The following is a 23,355-nucleotide window of genomic DNA, read 5'->3' as shown; positions in this document are numbered from 1 at the left end:
TAGCTTTAGCTAATAACCCACTTGCATGCCTTTAAAGTACAATTTTTTTCCTACAACTCCCAAAAGGATGTAATTTGTAAACAGTATTAAGAAAAGCATATGAAGTGCCACTGTCTTCAATAATCTGTAATTCCCAAGGGAGGATACATTTTGATGATTCTTCTTGTTGAGCTTGAACCCGAATCTGAATATTGCAAAATTTAATTTTCTTTTCCTGTAATGTACTTTTTCCTATGCTTTTAGAAGTTATTTACTCTATTAACCATTTCACCTTCTTTTTACATTGCAACTTTCTTTTTCTCATTTGGATAAAGAAAACTTTTAATTAAAACAAAATATAAAACCCAAATTCTTTGAAATGACCAATGGAACACATAAAATAATATGAAATAAAAATAACTCCCTTAACTATTCATGTAATTAAAATAATTCAGGAAAGTAGGATGTGAGAAGGTTGAGAGGTACTTTTCATTTCTCAGGGGCAGATCCTTAGCTGAAATTAATTACCAGAGTTCCATTTATTTCAAAGGGCATTTAACAGTTCACACAGCTTGGAATCTGTCTCCTGATTCCCTCCCTTTTTTTTTGAGTGTCTCTCACTTTTGCCTGTGTTCTGTTCTTTCCTGGGCTGGAACGTGTGTGTTGGTGTATGTTTAGTTTCTATTTGTATGAATGATACAAAGCAGTCTTTTTGTTTGATAGACAAGCCAGTTTAGGGTTCTGCAGGATCACTACTTTGTCTCCATGAGGATGCTGCTGTTCTGTTGCTGACACAGACTGCTGCTACAGACATACCAGCAAAGGCAGGAATTTATGGCTGCATTTAAAACATTAAAATCAGGGGAAAAATACGAAAGGATGATTGTGAAATGAGGGACAAGGAATTAGGAATATATTCTTTCCTTATCCTTCATACAAGATCAGGAAAGAGATGTAAGTGATGTGGCTTTTTTTGTGCAATTAAGAATTAACTAAATGTACAGGATTGCTGTTTTATGCACTCAGCTGTGGTTCAGCTGCAGGTGTGTATCAGTGGAGCAGGGACTGTGAGTCCCTCAGCCAGAGGAGAGCGAGCAGCTCAGCTCGGGCTGGGCACAGTCACATCCTTTGCACAGCTCCTGCACTCTGGCAATGCAAATGCAGACACTCATTTCTTCCCTGTAAACCCAGTGCTCAGACAATATTGCAGAACAAACCTTTCCTTACACAAAGGTTATTTTCTCTCTGGAGCATTCTCTTTTTTTACTGAAAGGCATTGTAGACTAGAAATTCTCTAAGAGTTCATGACACCCTGAGAGCCTTCTTTTCAGAGACAAGCTGTATAATAATAATGCAGTGACAGAAAAATCGAGGAGAGGTGGCTTTCTCTGATAGAGAATTTGCCTTTAATTCTACCCTGTAGAGATTGCAATGGAGCACCAACCTTTGTTCTTACTGTAGTGCTTCACTGCTACACCAACCATTTGTTAAATGGGAAGTAATTGAGGTTGAAAAATGATTGAATGAATAAAGCTTTTGGCAGGGAAGGGGAGGAGGCAAAGTATGGGTTAAAGGTTATTCCTTGCAGAAATTTCATAAAATGAGAGGTAATGTGGCTTTTGAGCTAAAATTGTTTGTGCCTCTGGAGGGGGCTTGCAGGAGAGAGGGGAGAGAGCAGGCTGGGGGGAGGGAGACAACCTGAAGCAGCACACTGAGAATAATAAACCAGCATCAGGTACCAAGCTTTGTGGCATCTCAGTGATTATAATACAGATTTCACCCAGACATGTGCAGCCTTGGCCACCTCTCTAGGTGAGTGGACAGCAAAGGAGGAGGAACTGAGAAGTCAGCAGTAGCAACATGAATTAAAGCTTTCTTATCCAAGATATTTTAGCACTGCTGTAAGTTGCCTTTGTTGCATCCAGAGGAATAAATGGGCTCCATGTTGCAATGATTTCCTGAATTCTGCAGTTCTGGGGATTTGAAATAATGAAGATTTTTTTTTCCTGTTATGAACTCATATCTGGTTTTAGACTTTCCCTGTCACACACTGACACAGCATTTTCCCTCTGCCTTCTTTCCCTCTCCAAAGAAAAAAAGTCTGTCATGAAAGTTAATCTTATGTTATTTTGGGCCTGGGGATCCTGGAGACAGGCAGAAAGGATTTATATCCTTGACAAAGCTCATGCTGAATAAAAGATCACTATTATGGGAGCATTCCTGTACTTCCATCCAGGGTTCCTTCCATGCTGTATTGTAGTTATTCAAAAATTTCTGCTAATTCTTGTCTTTATGGTCCAAATGTGTATAAACATTCACATCCTTTATTTTGTATGGAGTTATTTTGTGTTCTTCTATTGCACATCGAATTGTGGCTAACATGGGATTTTTGATCAAAAGGAACTGATTGTAATGACTGTTTTTGATACACACCTGTTATTTTTGCACTCAGCCTTTACTTTTCTACATAATGAAGCCCATCTTTGGCTATGCCTTGGAAAGTTTAGCTTTGCGTATTTTTTAATGTATTTTTATTTTTTCCCCTTTATTTGGATAGAAGGATGCTTTCCACTACTAAAATAATAATGAGGCCTAAGTAAGATTGCATGCAGTGAAATTCCTTATGGATAAATGCTGGCTCAGTTCTCATTCACAACTTTGTTAATAAACTGGAGAGATACATATTGTAGCTGCCAGCAAAAAATACTTCCAGATCACTTATAGACTATTGGAATGGTGAGTAGTAATTGAATCCTACCAGAGAATTCAGGATAATTGCCAATATGGGCCATTCAAAGAAAAAAAAAGAAAAAAGAAAAAAAAAGAAAATTAAGGAGAATGCAGGCTGGAAGTTGCAATGAGGACCATGAGGATATCTGTTCTCTTGAGAAAGGTGTCAGGATCATACCTGCAGCTTCTTGAGGCTTTCTATGAGAGCTGGGGCAAAGAAGGCTAATGTGGATTGTGAACATACAGATTAGAATGGTAATTTAGGGAGAGGGAAGTGATTTTGTCCATATATGTTGTTAGTCAGGCACCTACTGGAATATCTTGTTCAGTTCTGTGTCCACATTTGTTTAAATTATGTTGACAAATTGAAGAAGGTAAATGAATGGGCAAGAAAAATAATTTTGAGAGAATGCCTTGTAGTAAGAAATTTAGAGCTCCATCTGTTCTGCTTTTCTTGAGGAAAGAGACATGATATGTTTACAGCTCAGAAGGGCCTTAATGTGTTGCAAATATTGGTTACCTCTCTAATCTAGTAGAGAAAGACAAGATTTGGCTGGAGTAGCCTGGAAGCTGAATCCAGATAAATTCAAATTGGAAAGTAAAAACAAATAAATAAACAACAAAAGAAATAGCCTTAATCATGGAGTAATACACCATGAAAAATGAAAGTCAACATGCTATTTTTTTTTAATAAGGCAGCCAAAGTACAGAATCATCATTGCCAAACTTGGGAAATAAATGAAAACCTGTGCAAAGGATTATTCTACATTGACAGAATATCATCACGGGTAAATTTTGAAAAGATCTAGGCTCAAACTTTGAATCTCAGAGTAACAAGTCATACTATCAGACTGGCAGCCACCAGCACCGATAAACAGGACACTTCACTGCTTTGTACCAGCAGGATGGTAACCCCCAGTGTGAAGAGCTTGCTTAACGCTACTGGAGCTTTGCTGCTCTCAGCCTTTGAGTGTAACCCCTTGGGAGCAGACACATCTTAAGATGTGGTGCTCAGGAGACTCTGCACCACCTCACAGTCCTCAGGTCTGACTAAGAAGCTTTGCAGGGGCCCAACCAGCCAGTCAATGCCTGCTGTAAAGTGCCCTGTGTAGGGGCTGGAGCAGCCAGGGCTCCCAGTGCCTCCTCCTGCCTCCAGGGAGGCTGGACTCAGAGCAACCAGTATTATCATCTGCAGCCAAAATAACTTTTTAAATTGGAGTTAAAAGATAGATATAAAAAGGGTTAATTCTGTAAATAATATGTTACAATTAGAAATCATCATTAATTAAACACACCTCCTTACAGAACGAGGTTTTTAGTTTGTGGCACGTCCAGGCATCGTCTTTACTTACATTTTTATTACTTACAATTACAATTTATTGCTTTCCATAAAAAGGATATTTTTCAGGCGTCCTAAGTTAAATGAATGATTCAACAATTTGAAACTGAGTATTTGTTATCTTTGAGGACTGTGAAAATGAATTGCATATTGTTGAATTTAAAATGCCAGTCTTGTGGATAAATCAGTTCCTGGGGGAGCCACGAGCAGTACTGTCACAAAGAGAGAAGGGGAGAGGTTGCAGGGTACAGATATTTACTTTTCTAATATTTATGGCCTGATAGTCAAAGAGGCTGAGCATTTGAAGATTCAACTGAAGTGAATCGAGTTGAAGGTGCTTCCCAAAATCTAATCTTCATATATATGTTCACAGTTGACTGGAGGGAAAGAAAAGTTAAAGCAGAGAAATATAGGCAGGGAAAAGACTCGGGCATGAGAGAAGGCTGACTCATATGAAGTTAAACATGGGCTGCTCTTTCATATCTCAAGAGATCAGAGAGATTCCCTTTTGGTCCAAGTGGAAAATTTCATGCCAGTTTTTGAGAGAAGTGGGCTGCTGTCCTGGACCAAAATCAGTACCAGGGACACTGTTGGACAACTTGGATCTCACCCTGTTTGTGTGACTTCTGCTCCTCATGCAGAAGGTTTGGATGTTTTGGCATCCTGGGCAGTGGCAGACACTATATAAATGTGGGGCACTGTGTTATTGGCAGCAGTATCACTTCTGTTGCTCATTTGCAGGGAATGCCTTGCACTCCTGACCACTTTGCTGCTGACTTTTGGAGGTGGGTTCAATGGGGAGTGTATAGCACGTGCAGTATTTTTCCTGATTTTGGTGGAAACCAGCTCAGTTCCTGTGTAATTTCTGTGAATTCATTTTGGTTTTTTTCTCAAAACCTTGAACCAGTCCAAAATGTTGCAAATCAGATTCTTTGCTGTTTTGCTTCATGTAAACCCCAACAATCGTGTGTCATAGAGGCAAACATGAAGATGATTTAGCACGATGCTGTACAAGCTATAATGTCTGCTGATCTACACACGTGTGCATGCACACATATGTTCAATCTCTTTATTGTTTCTCAGTTCAGGATTACATATTAAAAGACTTTTACATTGATTTTTAAGGAAAAGGAAAAGCTGAAGCTTTTGACAAGAGCTGGGAATTTAGCAAATCTAATAACTGAGGAGCTTGAATATGGAAACCAGTCTTGTGTCTCTACCTTTGTCTGGAAGAGGAAGAGAGAAGATTTTTATCACATGTGGATCTGTCATCTCCTTTGTTGAAAAGAGAATAAATATCCTGCCTAAATTATTTTTAAAAATTACTTTGGCTTTATCTGAAAAATATATATTATTCCCTTTTCAAATTAGTAATTTCTGCTACGCATGGCATCTCCTGCCATTCAGTGCCTTAATTGAAACTGTAATAATTGATGCTGCCTTTACAGATTTATTTCCTGTAGAAATATTTTACACAGAGTCACAGATTTGGAAGATAAAAAGAGCATTCTGGTCATGGGTTTGTCTCCTCGGCTGGCTGTGGTGATGGAAGTGATTTCCTGTTAACCAGGCAGCCTGGAACTGCAATGGCATGTGATGGAGCTCCTGATTTACAGGATGCTTAGCACCCTGAACTCCAGTTAATCCAGTGGCAGCTTTAGCACCAATAAATTAAAGTCAAGTATGTGTTTGATTGCATTTTATATACTGTGTCACAGCTTCTGATTATTTTCATTGTTGCCTATGCTCAAGCCTACATTTTTCCCCCCTCAGTAAGTACTTTGTGGCATTTCTCACACCTGTATAAACTCTTACAAAAAACTCCACAGCAGTTGCCCTCCCCACAAAGCTCCTGCTCTTCTTATTCTATAGATGCTTTGCTTTAATACAGGCAGTATCAGGGGGTACAGAACCCTGTTGGCAGTGTTCAGCAGTGATGCACCTGCCTTGGCCAAGTGGCTCAGGTTTGCTGTGCTCTGACCAAGCTCACAAACTGCTTGGAGGATGGTGCCTGTTCACACAGCACAGATCTTGGAGGCACAGAACATTCTTGAGACACCAGAGTTCACGATAAAAAGGTTAACCAGGGTATATGAGGCAATCAAGTGATCATATGCATGAGTGAGCTGAGATACAGAGGGTATCATGTTATTAACCACTGGAATATCCATGTCCAAATAGGAAAAGTACCAGGACAATTCACAAGCAGGAGCTGCCCACAAGAGGTGTCATTATTACCCAGTACTGAATCCTATTTTGTGTGCGTTGCACACAATAGTTATGATTATTAAAAATAATAATTAAAAAACCTTCTGAGGACTGCAAATCAAGCATTCAGAAGGTAGACAAATATAATTCTGGCATTTCTTCCACTATTTTAATGCAGCATCTTTCTGCTTGTGTGTTACAGTCCAGTGTCTGATTATATGATGGCACACCATTTTTTCCATGTAAGCCCTGCATCGTTTAGTGCAGAAGGAGACCTATTCTTTGGATCACCTGGGATCTGAAATAGCTCCATTTGCAAGCTGATAGTTTAAACTCCTAGCAACCCAGACATGCCTACATAACCAACAAGCTTATCTCAGGTCTTCTGTCTCAGGAAATAAATTAACTCTTTCAGTCCCAAGAGCTAACCATGAAAAAAAGAAGAGAAATCAAGTCGCACATGATTTTTATTTGAAAGCATGGCAGATTTTTACTGGGTTTTTTTGCAATTTGAAATATCATTAATCTCTTAAATATTTATTGGTAGTGGGGTGTGAGTAAGAAGGAGTAAGATGTTGCCATAAATGAATTGCTGTCTATTTAGTTTCCTTTGAAAGCTGTAGTTTCTATTTATTGTTGTGAAAAAGAAATAATTCCCCGTTGAACTTGGACTGCTGCATGGAATACAGGAGCAGCACTGCCTTTCTAGGAATGTGTTAAATCAAAGCAGGGTATATTCCTGAATTGAGATTTTTAATAGGAAATTTAAGTGGTTTTGAAACCCTAGTTACTGTGAACGCTGGAGGGGAGGAATGTGTTACTGTATCTACTTCTGAGCTGTATTTTGAGAGTCTGCATGAGTCGTCAAAGGTGCCTCTGTGAGATGTGACCTTTTCAGTTCGTATTTATTATGTCTTCCCAAATACACACTGTAGCTGTACAGTGCCTGTCAACATTACATTTCGTGAAACTGGTTCTCTGAAGGGAAGAGTTCTCCTTCGATACTTAAATACTCCCCTTCTGAAGCTGGTCCTGAAAAAGGTAAAATCACTGTGAAGAAAATTGTAAGAAGGAGAGGAAGAAATATGTTTGAATCTCCTTACCCTCTATTTCAAAATCCTTCCTCCTGTTACTTCATACTTCTCCTTGTGACCTGTTCTTAATAATTTACTTTGTTTTTCTGAGGGCTTTTTAAACAAATGAAATGCAAGTATCTCATCTCCATTAAAACACCATGTGTTTATACTATGTTGTGTACAGACCATATAGGGCACCCCTCTCCTTCCCAGAAGTGTCTCAGCTACAGCTCCTGGTTGTTGCTACCTGTCCTGATCATGAAAGAAGGTATTAAAATATTTGCAGCCTTTCCAACACCTTCAGTGTCTCCTTCCAACTTGCAAATCTCTAATTATAGCCCTTAAGCCCTGAGTGGGGCTGGGTGTCCAGTAGGGTGAACACAAAGGAATCAGAGCCACAGACAAGACAATGAAATATGTATTGAACCTATTGAAAACATGGGAAATACTCTGTTGTATAACCCTGGCTACCTGATCAGGGTGCCACCCTCTCTCAACATCATGCATGGAAACCCTTGTGACCTACACTGGTTTGGTGAAGACTTGTCTCAAAGCTGTGTTAAACAGTTTTGTCCCTTCTGAAAGCTCTATCTGCAATTAAAAAGAAAATAACAATTAGGTGTAAATACTGGATATTAAATTCTGTGAAGTGAATAGTTAGGATTGAATAGGTTGAACAAGAACAAATGTCAATAGTGTGAAAACTTAGTTCATTTATCTGGATGTGTGAAAGGGTCATATCAGACAGTCTGATTTGTGTCATTGCATTTTCTCAAATCTTGAGATTTGACCAGGCTATCAAAATCCCCAACAGCTGTGCAGTTGTCTTTACTGTAATATGCCCTTCCTAAATCCCCCCTGTGAAAACAGCTGTCCCTGGTGGGCTGAATCTCATCTTGTCTCGAGCAATCTCATCTGTCTTACTGCTTTGCGCTGCTGCAGACAGGCTGGAACAGCTCTGGGCACAACTGGACTCTGACCAAGGCCTTTGGGCAATCCCATAATGTTTCCAATAAATCAAAATAAACTGTCCAGCTGCTCTTTCACATCCTCTCCTTGTGCTGTATGTCTTGTTTGAAATGGGAGAAAGTCTTGTGTGCATTGAGTGTTTTGGCAGGGAACAGAAACAGCCTCCAGAGCTTTCAGGTGGCAAGGCTGGGTGATGGGAGAGCAGCTGGCAGGGATGAAGCTTGGGGTGGCTGTGGGGGCTCCCTGAGTGCCCGGGGAAGAAGGGACATAGAGGAACACAAGGTCTTGAGATTGCAGGGCACATCCTCTCCCCTGTGGTGCCACCAGGAGAGCCAGAGCTAACTTTTGTTTTAAGGAGTTCTTTTGGCTTGCCATAAACATTACTGGAAAATGGGGAGAACAATGTACTGGCTGAGATTTACCACTTGCATGGCTTTGATCTTTGTATTTGTCTTCTGTTCACCCACGAAGCAGTGATAATTGATCACCTGGAACATCCCTCAGAGTCCTCACAGGCGTTCCTCAGATGGGGTGTTGGTGTAGATGAGCCACAGCAGCACCTGCACAGGAAATGCTCTGTGGGCCCCATCACTGTTTGCTTTGCATGGGCTTCACAGGCTTATAGCTCTAGGGCTGGGAACTGGACTACTCTTATTTTTTCATGTGTGAATCAGTAGATAGTCCTATTCTTTGTTTCTCATTGAGAAGTGGGGAAAAAAAAAACATAAGGTCAAATGCAAACATTTCCAAACTACGTTTTCGTCTGTGGTTTTTTTTCTGTGTGTTCTGAATTTCTGCAAAAATTTCTGCACGTCTAACAGCTATATAATGTATAAATCATTATAAACAAGGCTTGAAAGGAACTTCACTGTTTATACTATAACTTCCCTGCCCTTTAGCAGTGATGAAAACTGAAAATACCAGTGCATCTTGAATTCAAAGGAGAAAAAATATAGATGAGAGATCATAAAGGGGTAACGCAGTTCAGTGAGACTCAGCGCTTGGAATATTAAGCAGATTTGACCCATGCTGAGAGAAGTCTGAAGAGCAAATTCTTCTCCGCACCATCTCTTATGTCAGGACCCTGATTAACAAAGACATTTAAATAATGTCATTGCACTTCTTACAATTTGAGCCTATTTTCTCCTTTGTATAGCTTTTGGATGTGTTTTTTTTTACTTGCCATATTTGACCTCTGTGTCCTAATAGTGGCAGGCAATGATACTTTGAATTATTATGCTGAATATAAATGTAAGCTTCAAAACTAACAGAGCTTTTGTTCCTTTCCTGATGAAAGCACAATTTTGCAGTTGCTTTAAATATTACAGCTCTGAGTCTGCCGTTGCTACTTCTGCTCAGGATTTCTCAGTGAATTCATTAGAGGTGTCTGTTTTCATAGCCTGGCTTGTACAAATAAGGAGCAAGGATTTGAGAGTTCAGGATGTATCTTGCTGTGCTTAAGCTGCAGCAGCATTACATATGCAGGACCTGGGTTTATGGTACTAGTGAGGAATAATGCAAGCTGAGCTCAGAATTCTGTCATTAGAGGGTTTAAGTCTCTGAAGCTAAAACTAAGGCCAAGTTCTGATATTTGTTATTTCATCTACATGAATTAGTATTTTCCAGGGGGCACACAGAATTTTGAAGGAATAGTTCTAGAAAGATAAAGGTAAGGAAAACTACATGTGTTTTCCAGGCATGTGAAAATAATTTCAAGGGTCAGTGGCATCGCAGTTGGAATTAACAACATGGTAGCAGAAGGAGGAAGAGAAGAAGGTGACTGCAGTTTTGTTTTGTTTGGTTTTTGTTTTTAATTTTTTGGGGTTTTTTTGGTAATGCAGAGAACAGTGATGTGCAGCAAATGCTCCTAATGAAATAATGTTTGTAGAAATAATGGCTTTTTCTCTTCATTACCAGAATTTTTTAGTTTCTTTTTTTAAATCCTCTGAATAAGATTTGTTTCTAGGTGAAGAAGGGATAAAGTAGAAATGAATGGACTAAACCTGCTTATTTCAAACTGTATCTAGAGAGTTAGGGAACAACGATCTTCCAATGATGATAATTTCAGCTTTCAAGTGGTTTTCTACATTTCTGTTTTTGGAAGAACGGAAATGAATGAACATTTGATTGAAATATCTGAAAATGGAAGTGATTTCAGTAAGAACCTGTTCTTCCCTGACTGAGTGTGTAATTCTGAGCTTGCCCAAAGCCTCTGTGCTGTTTTGAGGTAGCCTGAACCGAAGGGAAGGAGTGCCAGCTGCCCAGATGGAAACTCTAAATCAGGCAGCACACAAATGCGGGGTTGCCTCTGTGAAAAAAACCATCTTTCAGTTGTTTTGCAGATTAGGAACCTGTCATGCTTCATTGCTGTCATACAATCCTAAACATTTTTTAAGGAGGTTCAGGGAACGGAGTGAGGAATATGAGATGACTAAACACATTGTTATGTAATAGGAAATTGTATCAGATTTAGATTTCAGTGCAATCCATACCATGAACAGGTTGTGTTTCTTCCTTTGAGCTTTATTCTAGTCCCTTAATTCATAGGGAACACTAAATATTTTCCCAGTTATTCCAAATCAAGGCTGTCAGTTACTGTTGTATGGAGTCAATAGCACTGGCTGGGAAGGTACTTAGAGAGAATAATTTCTTGCTTCCAGCAGGTTCTCACTCCACTGTCACACAGCCAGAGAGAGCTGGTGAAAGGGCAGCTTTCCAGCATCCTGACACCTGGCTGTCAGGGATTTTCAAACAGGGAGCTGGAATATTGCCTTTTATCAGTTGAGGTATCTTCAGGGTTGGGGGATGAAATGAAAGAGTCTGCATTACATGTTTGAAAACTTTGAACAGCGTGTGATGATTTGCCAGTATTTAGTGGCTGCCATGTAATCTGTCTCTCCTGTAAAGCTCCAAAATATCCTGCTGTTGTTGCATTAAGATAGCTATTTAACAAAGCATACAGGAATTAGAGAAAAAGTGGTATGTGCTTAAGCATCTTTTATAAGCTTTACAAATCACTGTATGCAGACATCAAACACAAATTCTAAGAGCAGTGGGTTTATATTTTATTTAGAATAAAACAATACAGTAATGTAATAATCACATTTCTTCAAGTCTCTTGGAGCCCAAGAAACCTCTTCATACCAACTGCAATGTACCATCCCCAGGGATGCTAGTAAATAGGGTAAAATTGCTGACAGGTTATTAATCCTTTTTTTTTTTTTGTGGATGTGTTTTAACTGGGAAATAAAAAGTAGCAAAATATCTCATAATCTTTTTGTCTTTGATTTTCCTGAATGTGTGCTTGAGACGACATTTTTGCTCATCATCACCATCTAAGCTGTGGGATTTTTGTTTCATTTTCAACTACTCCCATTTCAAAGCCAGTTTTCCATTCTGAGGCAATTAGTACCCTGGCAGCCATCAATAGAGGGAGACTAATTTTTTATTTTTTTTTAATCTATGATGATTTTTTCTACTAATAAGCAGATTGAATCAATGCTTTTTTCCATTTCACTTTGTATTTTATCAATTAATGCTGCCCCAAGATTTCATCTATCATTGCAATGTCATTTCTATGACAAGCTCTGCCAATTATTTTCTGTTTAATTAACATGTTCAGCACTATTTGGAGTGAAACAAGTGTAAGTTTTGCTCAGAAGAAAAGAGATGTTGGTTCTGGTTAGGGAGGAAGGTGCCCTGATGAGAGCTGTGGGCCAAGTCAGGAGATTCACATGTCCAGTTTTTCCCTGGAAAAAGCTCCTTGTGAAAGGAGGGAGAGAGGGGTCCTACATCCCTTACTCTCTGCAGCTGGAGGGTTTAAGGTGCTGTGGGGATTATAACTCCAAAGAAGAGAGACTTTCCACTGCTGGATCTCCAGGAATTCTCTTTCTCTGGTCTTTCTTTGCCCTGTACTGACAGCATTTCTCCTCAGGGAAATTCCCCTAACTCTGAGAAATCCACTGTGGGCAAGAAAATAATGTAGTTGAGCTCTGCCCCAGAAACATGGCATTACCCTAAGCCAGATGACGTGCTCTTGAAGAATACTATTTGCTATATAATTCAGAACCCTGACTAGACTTCCCCATACTCTTTTAAGCCATGACAGTTACAAAAGCGGATGGAAAAGGAGGATGCTGCAATGCTTTCCTTGGAAAAGCATTTGGGTTGTGCCATGTCAGGCATGACACCAAACCTGGACTGTACTGCTGACAGAGCAGCCCCACTCCTTGGGGATGGGCATTCCACTGACACTGAGCAGACTCTTCCTCAATTCATTGGTGGCATCCAAGAAGTTAGAGGAGATGTAACAGGTTTTTACTGTTTTGCTCAGTTGTTGTGTTTCATTTCTCTTGGAATTTGAAGATATAATTTAAAAAATCAGAATTATCGTGCACACTTAGGACACAGAAATACACAGCACATAGTATTGCCTGATGTGCTGGAATAGTTTCTGTATTTTGTTGGAATTGGGTATTATAACTCTTCATTTGATATTTAGTTTATTTTTTGTTTATATTTATTTCTAAAGGGACCTAATGTGATACTAAACCCACACCCAAATCAACTGATTGCTTTTGAGTAACATGTGGATGACCACTGCAAAATATTCCAATGCAGAGTGGAAGTTAATGGGCTTTGTAGTAGTGTATTTCTCGGAGCTTACAATGAAAGTCTAAAAAAGCCATAGGCAAATTTTCCTGTTTTTATTGAACTCTTGCATGTAGAGTAAATTTCCCCTTCTTTCCCTGGTGCTTCTGGTGCATTGTGTGTGTGTTTATGTCGTGCGTGATCCTGAACAGGTTTTAGAATTTGGCCTCGGATCCAAACACACAAATTCTTCAAGGGCAAAGGCAGCATCACTTTCATTGATTCTGCCAAGCATTTAAGAAGTGACATTTACCAGGGCTTGTTTTGAAGATTTATAAATGCAATATAGATTTGGCAAGAATAGCTACTTCAGTAAATGTTGTGCTGCAGCCTGTGAGTATGGGCTTTACCACCAGCGGATTCACGAGCGCTGTGTCATCCAAGTAAAAATAAATATTCAATAAACAATTTATTAGGAATGTGAGTTCACTTCTGCTTCATTCCACTTGAAAAGTCTTGACATCTGTTGCCTGCATAGTGGTATTAAGGACACACAGAAATGAAGACAAATTAATTGTGGAATTGTCAAAACTGTTTCAGGGAAACTTTTGCTGGCTAACAAAAATGATGCAGAGACGAACAGGAGAGGGGCTATATCTGGGCTGTCTACATGGGGGTGTCTGGTGGAACAGCTGGGGATAACTAATCCCAACACCTGACTGCAAGCTATTCTTTCATGGGCCTGACTTTTATTTTAGGAAAAGTGCTTTGCATTTCTCAGGGGCATCTGAAGAGCTTACACTCAAAGTAAACAGTATTTACAACCGTTATGACCCTCATTTGGACTAGCCAGATTTGTTTGATATGGTGTTAATGTGAATAATAACACGAGTAATAAAATATCACATAGTGCTTCCTATGCCTGTTAGCAATGTGAAGCCACGTAGTGTGGGGAGAGTGGGAAAGGGTCTATTTTAGCCTTTTAATTCAACAGTTACACGAGTTCCCATTCAGGAGTGGTTTCGTGCACCCACTCATCCAGCCACATCCTGCAAAAGGCCACACCACCCCAGGCTGCACAAAATTTGGGGCAAAACCTGTTCTGGGCAACCTTCTAGCTAAACCTCACCAGTACTGATGGAGAGAAAGGTTTGCTGAAGTGTGTTTGTCCACACAGAATAACCTGCTCAGTCTGTAGGGAAATAAGTGGCTCTGTTTCTGTGTCAGGTACCCCTGGGGGAATCCTGGGGGACATTGCAATGTGCAGGAGAGCTGCTCTGGGACAGGGACACCTGGGGACTGCAGCACACCTTGTGCTGGTGGTGGTGCTCGGGCAGCTGAAATCTGGAGTGTTGGGACAATCTTATTTAGTCTTGGCTGTAATGGGAATCACACAAAAAACCCAAAAAAACCAAAAAAACCAAAACCAAACCAGTATTACACACACACACAAAATATATAAACATCACAGTCAACAAAACAGATTTTTTTCCTAAATAGAGAATAGTTGTGAAAGACTTAATTTTCTTTTGTATGACATATCAATGTGGATAAGAATATCTCTGTTGTAGTCTTGGAAATCTTGACCAGTTGTAATGTACTTTCAGTCAAAGAGGATGATCAAAAATTCTGAGTAACACTGAATACATTTGGCTTCTAAGAATATCATAGATTCAAGGGCACACCTTGGTACAGAACAGAGCGAAATGGACCAAACCTGGCTCCCTGCTAAATATAATGTAACGTACAAAAGCTCAGTCTTATCTGGCTGTCAAGACAGACATCTTCAGTCTATGTGTTTGAACCTTTGGCATTTAGCTGAGAAGTAATTGAGAGAAGGAAATATTTTCTTTTATAACATATAATATATGTAAAGTAAAAATCTATAAATGCAGTTTATCTTTGTATATAGACAGAGAAATGAATGGTGAGTAGGAATAGCAGATTAGCAATAAATCATTGAATTTGCAATTTCCCATGTTTCTGTTTTATTTATTATAGTAAATTAAACAAGTTATTTCTAGATTGTGGTTTACTCCCTGCAACAAATAGTCCTAAGGTATAAAATAAAGGGATTGTTTCTCTAGATAAAAAGAGAGTATTTTTTCTGTTTGAAAGTGCTGTGAATAGGGAACAGAAGATGAAGGCCAGATTTGGAGCATGCTAATGAGTGAAGAAGGACATTTTCAATAGTCTGTTCACTCATTGCTCTTTCCTTTCTAAGGTTTTTTTTCCTTTTGAGACCATGATAGTAAACATTTTGTTCTTAAGTTCCCCTGCTGAGCTACAGATTTGGGGAACTGGACCACAAGCATTTTGGAGTGAGAAAAGTGCAGTTCTTTGAGTTTTCACTCTGATACAACAAACAGCCATGGGGAAGTGGATGGAACCCTTGGACACCTTAGCTCTTGGTTACACTCCCAGGGGGAGTCACTTAAAGTTTCTTCACTGAGAAATGGAAATCTGGTGAGATCTTACTTAAAATAACAATATACTTGTAAAACGTGTGATATTCTGGCTTTTTAACTTTGTGTCTTTTGCTGTGAATTGGCTCAGACTGCTCTCAGAGCAATCAGATTGATTGCTGCAGGTTTCATCTGTCATGGCTGTTGTAACATGGGGGTAGCACTGCTGTTAATTAAAGATACATTACATTTTCCAGTACTATTTATATGCCTATTGGAGTAGTTTATAGATGAATAGAATAATCAATGTCCCTTTCTTATTACATTTATGCCTCCCTTAAAAAGAATTAATATGCAGGTTTTGTTTCCTTAACATGGGAGAAAAATGCATGTGACATTTGACTGGGATACCCTGAGGAAGTGGAAAATAAGGCACATGAATATTCCACCACATCAAAAGTAGGGTAATAGGTAGCGGTCGATTATCTAGAAATATATCATTATTTCTTGAAGCTGGCAGCCACTGATCAGAAGACCTATCTTCTGTAACAATACTAAGTGTGAGAGAGACATCAGAGCTATACCACCAATATTTTGAAATGCTTTAACATCACTGCTGCTGCACTTCGGTGTCTGCTCTGAAGGAGATTTGCTGCTTTGCACAGCATTCAGAACTGCTGGTGGAAAAATTCCTGGAATTAATGGTGGTTTTGAAAATGTATTCAATTCCTTGACGATAATTTCTAGTCCTTAAACAGTAGGAATACACTGAAGTTAGGAAAAAAAGCAACTACCTGCCCCTTAGTTCTTGCCACATTGCAGCAGCTCCTGGTGGACTCTGTCACTGTTCCTTGTTTATGCCAGCCCAGTTTTACAATATTCAAATGCTTCATGAAATTCAGTTCAACTTTAACCCCTGAAATTGTGTATTTTTATACCTGTGATGCAGATAGAGAAGTGACGTGCAGAGATTGTGTCTCACTGTGAGCTGAAGGGCAGATCCCAAAGCAGGGAGGGTGTTCCTGGGCCCTCCTGGTGCTCTGCCCTCGGTGGCTCAGCCGCAGGTCCAGGGACCTCTCAAACCACGGGAGGTGCCCAGAGGGAGGTCTCTGGAGGTCACGATGAGCACTCTGGGTACAGCAAGTCTGTGCAGTCAGTGTGAGACCCTGCTGGAAGGAAATAAGGGGAGCTAGGTCAGGGTGTTCAGACTTTAGCTGAACATAGAACTCACAAAGCTAAAATTGCTCCCAAGACTGATAGGAATTTCATGTTCCCTCTGTATGTTTTATTTCAGTGTTATGTCATTGTTTAGGAGCGGTCCCATGGTATAATGGAGAGTACTCTGGACTCTGAATTCCAAGGTCCTGAGTTCGAGTCTCAGTGGGACCGTCCCCTGGCAGTTCAATGCCTCCCTGCCATCCGATCCCATCAGATCTCGGATGCTCAGCAGAGTCAGGCCCGGTTAGTACCAGCTGCTGTGACAGTCCCCAGGACTTGACTGTCACTGTCCAAGCTCACTCGGGGCCAGTTCTGCGCATGCTGTGCCTCACCTAAAAAATCCACTGCGCAGGCTGGAAGGGCACACCCACGTGGGGAGAGCCCTGCCCAAATCTTTGTTCCCGAAGTCTGGCCATACATGTCATTGGTTTTTTTTGAGGCATTTTTTTAGTCAGAGTTTTCATTAAATGACATTTAAGCTTTTTGAATGAAGTAATGTGTTATGAATGGACATCAGTAGGAACTGTGCTCATAAAGGCTCAGATTTTAGGGGCTTTAAGTTCATGTCTGGTTATTCCAGCTCTTCCAGTGTAAATATTTTAATTCCTTGTTGTTCTTGCTCAAAAAAAACCAAAAAACAAAAAAAACCCAAACAAACAAACAAACAAACCCCAAACAAACAAGCAAACAAAAACCAAAAAAAAACAACAAAACCCAAAACCCCAACAACCAAAAAAACTCCCTTAGAAATTAAAAAATCTTTTGAGTAGCATTGTGGTGCACTGTGGTAAAACTGAGTCACAGCTTGTAGCATGGCATATTTGAAGTATTCAGAGACCAACCCCAGAAGGCAGGAAAAAAAGTTAGAAAGAAATCAGAGTGCGTGCAGCTGACAAAGCATCAGCGTGAATCCATGAATCAGCACTACATGAATTGTCCAAAAATATTATTAAATCTCGCTGAGATATTAACTGGATGAAACAAGGGAGGGAAAATAAATACCAGGTCAAAAATCATGGCAGTCAGAGCTGCTCTGACTAAATCCTTTTTATTATTGAATAATATAAGTCAAATAATATATTTTTTACCCATAGACACAAGCTAAATACATGGGTAGACACTGTGCCTTGGCTTACAAATGGTACAGTAACTTGTTAATTGTATTTGGATTATAAATCAGAGCCCTGAGATGCAAAGACTTACAAGGCTTAAATGAAAGAAATTAGCTGTCATGCAATGCACAGTGGTTGCATCCTCCATTGCAGTTGGTTGGAGGGTCAATACCCAAAAAGTGTGTGTAGAGGAGAATAAAAAAAAGATAATTCAAATACTCCTCCAGCTGAAAATGCTATGTTGCCTTTTAGGGTAGCACAAATTCACTGTGTGCATGTTCTCTACTGGGGGTGAATTCCAAATGAAACCTGAGGAAACCTAATCCAATTTTGGGGGAGCAGCATGACCTGCAGATTTTTCACCTTTGCTTCAGGCAAACTGACCTGGCTAATGCACTTCCGTGGAAAACTCCCAGTTTTCAGCCACCAAGATCCTTACCAGGTTCCTAAGGGAATCCTCACTTCTGCCACTACTGGGCTTTTATTAATAATAATAGCAACAATAACAATTATTGTTATTGCTATGGCTGTAGAAAGAGACTCTTCAAATGCATGCAATCTATGGCCTCTCCCATGGCAACCACTGTGCAAGGAGGAACTTAAAGTCCAGGAGAAATGGCTTAATAGTGGAAAATGGGGAATATGGTTCCCCACAAACTGTACATAGGTTTTTTGCCAATCCTTTAAAATAATGAAATTCTCTTTTATCTGCTTTAATTTGCATTTTTCATGATGCAGGACAGGGCTGGTAAGCAGGAGGCCAAAGGGCCTTGCCAGGTGTGTTTTGGCTATGTTGGATTTCCTGGTGGGACACACTGGGAGTGTCCTGGAGGAGCCTTTGCTCTGACTCATTGGAACCCTCCCTCCCTTCTGCCGACACCTGCTCTGTACTTTGTTCTGAGCGGCTTCTGTTCCCAACGCAACGTGGAGATGCCCTTGCAGCTGCAGCCCTTGCAGCCCAGCCTGGTGTGGCACCCCTGGGTATTGACTCTGCATGTGCAGTTGAAAACAGTCTTCTGACAGCCGAAAATTGATTTTTCACAAACATCAATGAGAGTTCAGCAGTTACCTAAAATGGGGGTGAGAAGCACTATGCAGAGCTGAAAGAGCAGTTCTGCTCACAAGCATTTAAAAATAGATGAAGAACTGCAGATCTGAGATGAATTTGCTAGAATAAATGTAACCTTATATCCACTTAATTTTCTTTACTGATTTAAGTGCCAGGCCGTTTTCGACCAATTCTACCTTGTTACAGGTGATGTTTTAATTCCTACACTGAAGACACTTCAGTCCTTTTCCAGGAACTGTACTTTTCATAACAATAAGGCTGTCATCCGACTGTTAGCATGAAAAGAAATGGATAAAATAAAATGAGAAGGAAAACCTGCTGATTTTATATGCATTCTTAACTACTATTTGGACAGTATCTCTATTCTTAGCATTTTCCGGTCTAGTATTACAACCAATTTCTGCATACGTAGAGATCCTGTGTTTGAGATAAATGAAAGAAAGTGTAGAGTGCTGGTAAGGCAACTTGGAAAGGAATAAGAGAAAGGAAAGGAGAAAGAGAAAAATGGAAGAGATTTTGACAGAAAACTTACTTAGATTGTCACTTAGTCTAAATGGAGATTGTAGAGGATTAACGCAGCAGCGAGAGCTGTTTTGCAGTGTAGAACTAACATCAGACCTTGTGGGTTAAATTTGTAACAGTTACATGCCCCTTGGTGGGGTTGTCAGCTGCCACTGCTGGGTTCAAAGCTCGGTGAAACAAGAAAAGGAGTCTCATCTTTATTTTAGTATCACTATTTTGAGTGCATGTGAATATTTCTTCATGTTCATGAAAACCCTTTGGGCTGACAGCACTGAGGAAATGTCTGTGCATAGTCCAGGGTCAGAAGGAAAGGAAGGAATAGAAGGTGCACGTTTACTCACCATATACTGTAGTTGATTGGTTTTTAAATAAATATATCACAGCCTAGACACTGCAGAAAGACATTCAAGTGAAAGGTGTGATTGGCCATGAATTAAAGTTGACTATTAATACAAAGCTATAACCACACAAGATCACCACCTTAAAAAGCATTTCTGTGAACAGAATTACCTGTTTTCAGGCTAAGGGTCAGCAATCTGTGGGAAGGTTTATACAACATGGTGAGTAGCATGGAACTTACTCAAGGATTTGGGAAGCCTTTCATGTATCCACCCTGTTACAGTCTTTGGAAAGTAGTCTGTTCTAGGTGGAAGTCAGGACATACATTTTGTATTATCATATTATTCTTTTATTACTATCAGCTCCAGTGACAGGGAAGTCTTATGCAACGCTTAGAAACTTTCTCTTGTAGAAACCAATTATTTGTAGCTCTCTACAAGAGCTGAAAGAAAAGTAAGGAAACATTGCATACTGAGCCCTGTGAGAGCATTTTATAATCTCCTTGGCAAATGAAGCACTCATTTGGCTTTTTCAAATAATAGAAATTTCAAAAAACTAAAGAAAAAAAGCCTTCCCTCTACCTTCTGGGATAGTTACTTAAAGTAAATTAAAATCAGGGCTTTAAGCAGATCATGCTGGTAATTTAATTCTGTGGAGATTAACACTTTTATGTATAATAAAACAATATATGAAAATTTGAAGCCATAATCCTTAGGCAGCCCTTTCATCTGTTCATTCAAACAGAAGCTCTTTCCTGTGAGTAAAGTGCTGCTGAATGCAGCACTGAAATTCTTCATATTAGAAAGAGCCCACAAGAAACTCCAAAAGAGGGCAACAATCTCACCAATGCAAGTCTGGTGCTCGGCACTGGAAAAGGAAAATAAAAACCAAAAGCTCCCAAGGACTTTCAGGAGAGGATGACCGCAGTTCCTACTGAAATGTGTTGGACTAAAGTGGTAATGACTCTTCATAACCCTCAGTCACCTCTTCAATTATAGTCTGTACCAGATTCTTGTCATCTAGAAGGCAAATACAAGGTTTGACCAGAACAAACAAATTCAATTAGAGGAAGTTTTCATGGAAGTGTAATGGAAAGTGTCTTGAGAGTTTCTTCCAATTTTGTAGAAACTGTCTTTAGTCTCAATTTTCAGTACAAATGAATATTCTGATACAAAAGTACAGGGAAATTAAAAGGCTGTGGTTTAAGAGCAGAGTTTAACTTCTCTATTACTATGTTTTGCCATTAACTTGTCATTTCAAACTGTATTGCAAAATTGGTTTTGAGCAAAGGTCTATTTTAAGAGGAAAAAGTAGGATTTTATCTTTTAGCTGCAATCTTAAGTGGAAAAAGACAGCAAAATCAAATGAAAGACTTAATTTTCTTATAAACACAGCAACCTCAGCATTAAAGCTGCAATTTTGACTTAGCTGAAGCTAAAAATATGTGAGCATTATTGGGTACGTCCTTGAGCTCTGGAAAAGGAGGTCTGGTATGAGAACAAGTGCAGCTCCTCAGGAGAATGTGGAAAGGCAGCCTGCAGAAAGGCATGTCTATACATTGACCTGTCTGTTGTGAAAATAGAGAAGAAAGCCAATCATTCCCAATTCTGCAGACGTTTTGACAGCTAAAGCAGGCATTAACAATTTGCAACACATGGTATGGGGGATGAAAGTCTCTGAGCTCTACAGTGGAAAGTTTCCTGGCTGAAATGAAGGAGCAGTTGAAGGTAGCTCAGAGCAAAACCTATTTTATAATCCACCATGTTAGGAACAAAATGGATAACATTACCAAAAACTAGGGAAAAAATAATGTCACAACTCAAAAATTGTCCCTGTTCTGGTTTGATGTCTGAATAATTCTGAGGTTTTTCAACCTTTATTATGGGGATTTTCTTGACAAAAAAAGAATCAAGTTTTAGCAGATAAGTTTCTGCCAATATAGAATGATCTCCTGCCTCTTTGACTGAACTTGGTATACAAAAATAATTGTTGTTAATATATTGATGCAGAACTAATAATTTTGGATTTCAGTTGGAAGATGCTGGAAGAGGGTCATGCTGTTACCTTGTGAGATGCAGGTTCTGCTGAACCTGCCTGGTTCAGCCCCAGCCATGCTGCTCAGGAATATGAGCAGGAATATTTGCAGAGCCAAATCTTTGGGCAGTCAGAACTGTTGTTTCTTTAAACATTTCTTCAAACATCTTTTATTTACACCAGAACTCCTCAGCAGTGCTAAAAAGTTGTTGTTTTTCTTCCTTAGGCTTTCAGAGGGAGGGAAGATCATTTGTATGAATAATTCTAAACTAAAATAAGTTGAGACAGAGAAGTAGCAGATAAATATTCTCAACCCTTGCTTTTATTATTTACATGCATTAAAGATCTGGTCAGTTATATTTGGAGACTCATCAAGTTCCTCTAAAATGGAAAACAGAGTCAAAACTACACAAAAGAATGCCATTACTTAAAAAAAAAAAAAAAAAGAACGGCTGAGAGAAGGAAATATGTATTTGAATTTTGATTATTTTTCAATAATTCTGTGTAATTGCTATAGCAGCAAAGCCAATTAAGCAGGTTAAGTGAAATTGTATTATAAATGTGAAAACAATTTTTACTTGAATTTTGGAGACAGAAACTAATATATTCTCTAGTGCGAGTCTGTGAAACTGTTTTCTTCACTATTTACTCTGCTTGCTTTTGATTTGATTTCAACTAATAAAATAATTCTTAGACAAGTACTCTCTGTTGACATAATCATTGAGTGTTAAACATGAACATAAGCAAGAATAATTTCGTTATTATTTGTGTAGTTGTGGGTAATAATAATAAACTCTTCTGTGCAAAGCAAAGATCTGGGGAGACACCTGATTACACTAAGGAAAGAGTACATCATATCTGCAGGTTGGGCTTACTGAAGGTATTAATGTCTTGTCTTCACTGTCCTTATACTGGCATTCCCTTTTCACATGTATTTGGGTTATGGAATTCCAGTTGAAATAAGAAAATAATTAAATCTTGGGCTGACACCAGTGAAAACTATCTGAAAGGATGTTGTAGCCAGGTAGGGATTGGTCTCTTCTCTCAGGCAACCAACAGTAGGACAAGAGGGCATGGGCTTAAACTCTGCCAGGAAAGGTTTAGGTTGGATACCAGGAAGAAGTTCTTTACAGAGATAGTGGTCAGGCATTGGAATGGGCTGTCCAAAGAGGCAGTGGATTGACTATCCCTGGTGGTTTTAAAAATGATACTGGATATGGCACTGAGTGCCATGATCTGGTAATCCAGGTGGGGTTGGATTAAGGGTTGGACTTGATGATCTCAGACGTCTCTTCCAACCCAAATGATTCCGTGATTCTATGAAAAGTGCTGCTGGCTGTTTTTCATGTGTTCTCACTACCATCAATGATGTTCCACTGAGAGCAGTCTTGCATCCGCTGCTGCTGCTGTCACAGTATTTGGGCCACCACAGTGTCCGCCAGAGTCCCTCTCTCTTTCTTGAACTGTCCGTTGGTGGGAATGCGGGGCTGGGGACGCAGGGCTGGAAATGCAGTGCTGGGAACGCGGGGCTGGGAATGCGGGCTGGGGACGCAGGGCTGGGGACCCAGGGGATGGCTGATGGGGCGCAGTGCCCGCCCCGTGCCCGCCGTTGACATGGAACTAACGCGGCGCAGGAGCTCCGAGGGGACCCCGCGCAGCCACCGCAGCGAAATCGCAGTAATTGGGTGGCGGGGCCGGGGCCGCGCGAGGTGCGAGGGCACAGCCAAAGGGCACAGGAATCGCCACAAGTGCCCCTGCTCGCCCC

General features: G+C 39.9%; 1 protein-coding gene across 1 annotated transcript in view; it reads left to right on the top strand.

Annotated features, from left to right (window-relative positions):
• PTPRN2 (protein tyrosine phosphatase receptor type N2) overlaps window positions 1–23,355 on the top strand; it is a 652,515-nt gene that overhangs the window by 198,878 nt on the left and 430,282 nt on the right. The gene's annotated exons all lie outside the window — the stretch shown is intronic.

Source organism: Pithys albifrons, chromosome 7 (genome assembly GCF_047495875.1).
Source record: "Pithys albifrons albifrons isolate INPA30051 chromosome 7, PitAlb_v1, whole genome shotgun sequence".
NCBI lineage: Eukaryota > Metazoa > Chordata > Aves > Passeriformes > Thamnophilidae > Pithys > Pithys albifrons.
The sequence above is the reverse complement of the archived record's forward strand: the minus strand, read 5'-3'. Positions and strand labels throughout refer to the sequence as shown.